The sequence below is a fragment of the Vombatus ursinus genome, unplaced genomic scaffold (assembly GCF_900497805.2).
Source record: "Vombatus ursinus unplaced genomic scaffold, bare-nosed wombat genome assembly UNPS02014770.1, whole genome shotgun sequence".
Classification (NCBI taxonomy): domain Eukaryota; kingdom Metazoa; phylum Chordata; class Mammalia; order Diprotodontia; family Vombatidae; genus Vombatus; species Vombatus ursinus.
This window is the reverse complement of record NW_020954548.1, coordinates 36,811,006-36,817,796: the sequence shown is the minus strand read 5'-3', so window position 1 is coordinate 36,817,796 and position 6,791 is coordinate 36,811,006.

Here is a 6,791-nt window from a genome sequence, read left to right as displayed (position 1 = left end):
ATTCTGATATTGCCTTCTCTGAGAGATGGGCCACCCCCTTCCCTGGTGAGGCTGGATCTTCCTGGAGTAAACTATCCTTTATGTCCTTCCCCTCTAATGAAGTTGCCTTGGACCAGAATTCCTAGTTATGACTGTTGAAATCTCTTTAGTTTCTGCAAAAGGAGGGTTAGATCTGAAACACCTCAGACAGCTTTTGTGACTTTCATTTCTATTTGTTTGGGATTTATAATTTACCTTCATCAAAGAGAGATCTGAGGAACTTTGAAAGTTCAAAGAGTCTATAATATGAGAGGCCTCACAGCCTAGCGGAAAGAACATATGCCTCATAGTTAGGAGACCTGGCTTTGAATTCTGCCTCAGACACTGGCAATCAACTCTGGTTAATAATTGGTTAACAATGACTTAAAACATGAGAGCTTTGGGTTTCTCATCTGTAAAATAAAAATATTAATATTTGCATTACACATGTCACAGGATGGTTGTGAAGAAAGCATTTTTTTCCTGGCAAGGCAATCGGGGTTGTGACTGACCCAGGGTCACACAGCTAGTAAATGTCAAATATCTGAGGCTGGATTTGAACTCAGGTACTCCTGACTCTAGGGCTGGTCCTCTATCCACTGTGCCACCTAGCTGCCCTATGAAGAAAACATTTTGCAAACCTTAAATTGTTATAAAATTATGTTATTATCATTAAAATGGGAAAATTAAAATAATAACTTACATTTATATAGAATGATAAAGCTTGCAGGTTTCTTTCTTACCAATAACTTGGGAGGAGAGATGCTACATTTTCCTTTTTTATACAAGGAAATTAGGCTCAGAGGGGTTAGGCTACTTGTTCACAATTCAGTCCCTTCAAAAGCATAAGAACAGAGACTTGAAACTAGATCTTCTGTATACAAAGTGCTCTTTTTACTATGTCATGCAGGTTTTCAAAATATCGTTATCAAGAACGTTTGAGGAATAGTTCAAAGTCTATTCAATTCAACAAGCATGCAAGTACCTACTATGTGCCTCGTATTTTGTTAAGTGTTGGGTATACCAAGTCAGAACAATGAAAATACTCTCTGCCTTCAGGGCGTTTCCCTTCTATTGGAGAGAAACACACGCACAAAGATAAATGTACAATAAATATAAGGTAATTTGTGGGGAGGAGAATGCTAATGATTGGTGATAGCAAGAATGGGACATGAGCTCACGTTGGCAGTGCATTTGGTTCATCATTCATTCATTCCTTCATTTTACAATCATTTATTAAAGGTCCTGTGGCAGACCTTAAGGGAGAAGAATTCAGTATTGTAATTGAGTGCTAGGTTGAGTTATGAGCTGTGGCATTTAAAAAGTTCAAGGGACATGATTTTTGGGTAATTTAATCATTTTATTAATAAGGCTAGCATATTTATTAATAAAAAGAGGCACTCTCTAATGCCAAAGATCCCTGACTGTATGGGGTCACAGTTTATATGCTCTTGGAAGAGTAGGTGTCCCTGAGAGTGGCTATATATATATATATACACATATATATGTATATATATGTATATGTATATGTATATGTATATTTCTCAGGCAATCAGGATTAAATGACTTGCCCAGGGTCACACAGCTCGTAAGTGTCAAGTGTCTGGGGCTGAATTTGAACTCAGGTCCTCCTGACTCCAAGGCTGGAACTCTATTCATTGTACCACCTAGCTGCCCCATGGGCTATATTTCATGAAGGTGTTGAGGTATATGACTTAGATCACTCAAGTCTTGGTCAAAGAGACTTACAATTTCCATAACACCTGTCTGACAAAAAGGAGAATCCACATTTTTCCAGACCTGTCTGAGTAAACCTGAAGAGCAGTAATCCTCCCATTAGCCTAAACTTAGAATTTATTTTTTATTTATTTTACTATCCAATTAGATTTTAGCCTGGGTAAATCTTTGAGCAATGTTTCCCACATTGGTTGATTTCTGGATGAGGAAGTAGAAAGGGGAAAAACCTTGGTCCTGATTCAATAATTAGTTATTAATACAAGAGAGAAATAATCATTTCTCTCAGAGCTTCATGGCATATGGGGTTTGTATAATTCTCGTCGCTTAACAAAAAGAAAGCCAGGTGAATTTGCAAATTTGTAGACAAACATTTTCCCGGTGCAGGATTTCAAAAATGGATTTATTACAGGAATCAGGGTTATGGTCCTTATAAGAGACACTGAACAACAGAATGTCTTCAAATACATTTTGCAAAATGATGGAAATGTTATCCAAATGGCTGATTTTTAATCTGTTCTTTGTAAAAAAAAATGGTGGGTGTAACTATGAGGGCCATCTCCAGTCATTCTGATCTATATCTTGCCACTGGACCCAGATGGCTCCAGAGGCTGGTGACTTTGCACAGCCCTACCTCACTTAAATCCAGTTCACTTGCATGTCAAGGTATCATCTCCCTGATGTCATGGTCCTCTTAAAGAACAAAGGACAAACAACAACCTCTGGGCATAACTCTGCTGTAGTACAGTGAAGGAATTTCTGCAAAGAGCTGAGATATGGTCCATTTACATCGCTTTCTGTAAAGCTGAGAGAATCGGGAGGACTGAATACTAATACAACCATTAGATCATCTCTCTCAAACATCTATTGCCCTAAGTTAGCCTTTCTTGGATTACTCATTCATGTCCTTACTGAAACCTCTTCCAAGGCAGAGAGTGAGACTTTTCTATGCTGCTGGCTGACTTGGGGTCCACATGTTTTAAGTAACAGATAGGGAAGTTTCTGGTGACTTAATGGAGCGTAAGATTGTGGATAGAGCACTGGGTTTGGAGTCAGAAAGATTTGGGTTCAAATCTTGCCTCAAACACTTATGAGCTATGTGATGCTGAGAAAATCACTGAACCTCTCTGTACCTCAATTTCCTCATGGAAAATAAGGGGGTTGGATTTGATAATCTCTAAGACTCTTTCTAATTCTAAATCTAAAGCTAGTAGGTTGACCTAGTTCCATCACCCCCAACTGCTAGTCTCTTCCTTCTGAGATTATCTTCCATTTCCACTGTGCATATATTTTGTATGTACCTAGTTATTTGTGCGGCATCTCTTCTGACAGAATATGTGCTCCTCGAAGGCAGAGGCCATGTTTTTGCCTTTCTTTGCATCCCCATTGCTTGGCAACTATGTTGTTCTCAGCTCTATGTGGAAAGTATCACAAATCCTTCACAGGACAAGTGGAAGACAACATGCACTCATTAGGGGAGGGTGAGAAAGAATACCTAGATCCCAGGAAACCAGAATGAGAATGCTGCTGGAGTGGCCACATCAACAATGACAAGCACAGGGGATGGCAATTCTTTTTGTTAAGCGACGAGAATTATACGAACCCCATATGCCATGAAGCTCTGAGAGAAATGATTATTTCTCTCTTGTATTAATAACTATGGCACCTAGGAAGCACTTAATAAAAGCTTGTTGACTGACTGATTGACTGTGAGTCCAGACTGTCAATTCAATCTTTTCTGATATAGTGAATGTGAACAGAGATGACTTTGAGAGAAAAAGAAAAACATTTACTCATTCCTCATCCTTTCACAATGGACCTAACCAGAGACCAAGTAGGCCATAGGTGCAGTTCTAAAACATAGCTCAATATATAATCTGGAAGGGACCTTGGAAGCTATCTTATTTAATCCTCTTATTTTGCACATGGGGGAACTGAGGCTCAGAGTCAAGAAAGGACTTAACCAAGGTTACACAACTTGTGGTTGTCATAGTTAGGACAAGAACCAAGGTCTCCTAGCTCCTACATTGGGGAGACTATCACCATAAATTTTGTTCTTGATATACAAAAGGCTTAGAATATGCATGCTGGATTGGGTCTCTTATATCAACATTTCAATTTCATTCAGGAAACATTTATTGAGCACCTACTGTATTCCCATCCCAGTGCTTGGGGCTATAGGACACACAAGAGAATGAGGGCTCCTGTCATTTCTTTTCCTTCAGCATCGATTTTCCCATGTGTACATGAGGGTGGTGGGCTAGATGGCCTCTAAACTCCTTTGCAGGGTCTGATACCCTATGTTCCATGTTCTCAGATCCCTTCCAGTTTCATTATTCTATGAACTATGTTGTTCTCAGCTCTTGATATTCTATGATGTATGTTCTCAGCCCAAGAGTTATAAATAGGATTTTAAAAAATATGTGGAAAGTATCACAAATCCTTCACAGGACAAGTGGAAGACAACATGCACTCATTAGGGGAGGGTGAGAAAGAATACCTAGATCCCAGGAAACCAGAATGAGAATGCTGCTGGAGTGGCCACATCAACATTGACAAGCACAGGGCAGGGGGAAATTCACCTTACCTTACCACCTGGCAGCTTCCTATTTTAACTAGTCTTGATAATTGGGTACTAAGATCTTCTGTTTCTTTGCTGAGAAGTATTCCATGTGCTGTCAGAGGCCTTAAACTCAGAGCTGTCTGAATTTGGCACCTGGAGGCAAAGCCTTTATTGTTTTCCTAGTTATGCCTATGTCTAAGTCTTTTCCAATTATGAAAGTCTATGAACTGTGTTCTGAGGTCTATTCTAGCTTTAACATACTTCTGTGTTACAGTGGGAGTGATGCTTTATACTCTATTTAGGAGATCAAATTTGGGTCATCAGTAGACTTGAAGTTGTAACAGGAAGGCTTGAGTTTTTTTTTTCCTTTGGGGGAAAAATAATTTATTGCATTAGCTTAGTCTTTTATGAATGGAATTTATCATGATTATAAGTCACAAAAGTTCTTTTAGCAGTCTGGGTCAGCTTACAGTGGGTTCAGGTACCTTTCCATCCATGCTCACATGGGGAAAGTCATTTCCATGTGAGTCAGGGAAATGCAATTTCCATAGAAAATACAGAAAATGATGTCGCCAGGCCTAATGTCCAGCAGGGCTATTCTCCCTTAGCAGACTGTTTGCTTATTAACTAGTTTTTATGATGGTACTGCCTGGAACCCAGAGACATTGATAATAAAATATACAGCAGTTGCAAGGAAAAGAAAATTCAGTGTTTGGAGTCCTGGCTCCAGAGATACATGGGGCTGGGTTTGCAAAACCAAATGGGAAAATTATTCCTTTCCCTTACAGCTACATACTGGAATCCCCTAAACAGCTATGAGAATTGAGAGAGAATTAACCATAGAGAATTGTAGAGAATATCAGATTAGTAGAACCTCAGAACATGGAACATAGAATTTTAGAGCTGGCGGGAATCTTAGGACATAATAATAATAATTGCCATTTTGGGAATACTTTTTGGTTTACAAAGCACATTCCTCATAACTACTCAAATGTTTGTTGAATTAGGGAAATACAAGAATCCTCATTTTACTGGTGAAGAACTTGCTGAGATTCAGAGATGAAATGTCAAGATTTCAACCCAGCTCCTCAGGTTATGAGCACAGTACTCTACCATTGTGCCAAATATCAAAGCTGAGAGGTATCTAAGAGACCATTTAATCTGGCCCCCTCTTTCTTACAGAAAAGTCAGAAACTGAAAGCTAGAGAAAGAATGGGTCTTTAGCCTGGGCAGTAAATTAGTGGCAAAGGGTAAGAATCAAACCACTTGATCCTAAGGCAAGGAAGTATTTCTCTGGATTTGTGGTCTCACTGAATCGAATGTTTACTCAGATGATGCAGGTCACAAGCCATCGGTTATCTCTTGTGTGACCCTCTTATACCCGTCCTTCTATAAATTTGCCATGTGGGGGCCCACTCAATGTGTTGGAAGCCTTCTGAGGTTTCTCCTGACACATGGAGAGTGCCAGTGATGCATTCGGGCTGTCCGCCTTCACCCTTGCCACATAACTGGCCCATCTTCTTTTACTGTAACGCGTGTACCTGATGACATATTTTAGTCCTGTTCCTCCTTGAAGATCCTCATTTGGATCCAAGTTACAGCCTGTTCATACCCACATGTTCACAACTACCTCTTCATTGCCCTATGTGTGGTATTTGACAATCAATTCAGTTTCAAAATAGAGAAAGTGAGATGGCTCAGAGGATAGAGCACTGGGCCTGGAGTGAGAAAGCTCTGTGTTCATATAGGACCTCAGGTACTTCCTAGCTGTGGGACCTTGGGTAAGTCACTTAACTCCTGTCTGCTTTAGTTTCCTTACCTATAAAATGGGGATAATAATCACACTTACCTCTCAGGATTGTTGTAAGGATAAAATGAGATATTTGGAAAATGCTTAGTACAGTGTCCAATACATAGTGGGCACTCAATCAATGCTCTTTCCTTTCCTTTCAGTTCTTTGGAGACTACTGTGGTTGAGATCTCATGGCAATAAGAACACACCAATACATCATGCCTGTAACAGTCACGCTACACCATGAGTAATCCACATTTTTTTAGTTGTGTAGGCCAGTTGGGGGTGGACCTTGTGGTAGAATGTGAGTAGTGCAGAGAAAGCCCATTCTGTCTTCAAATACCTTCACATGTTTCCTGATGCCTGGAATTCCACCTTTAATCATTCAATAAACATTTTTAAGCACCTGCTATGTGCCAGGCTCTGTGCTAAGCATTATAGAGTTTTATTCCTTTAGCCAAAGTCGTTAGCTATTAAAATGAAGATGTTTCTGTAAAAGACAACACTTTTGAGCTATACCAATCAATCATTCAATTAGAGTGTAAGCTTCTTGAGTTCAGGAACCAATCATATTTCTCTCTGTATCCATAGCACCTAGCACAGCATCCTGTATACTATATATCCATATCTATGTCTGTCTATCTATCTATCTATCTATCTATCTATCTATCTATCTATCTATCT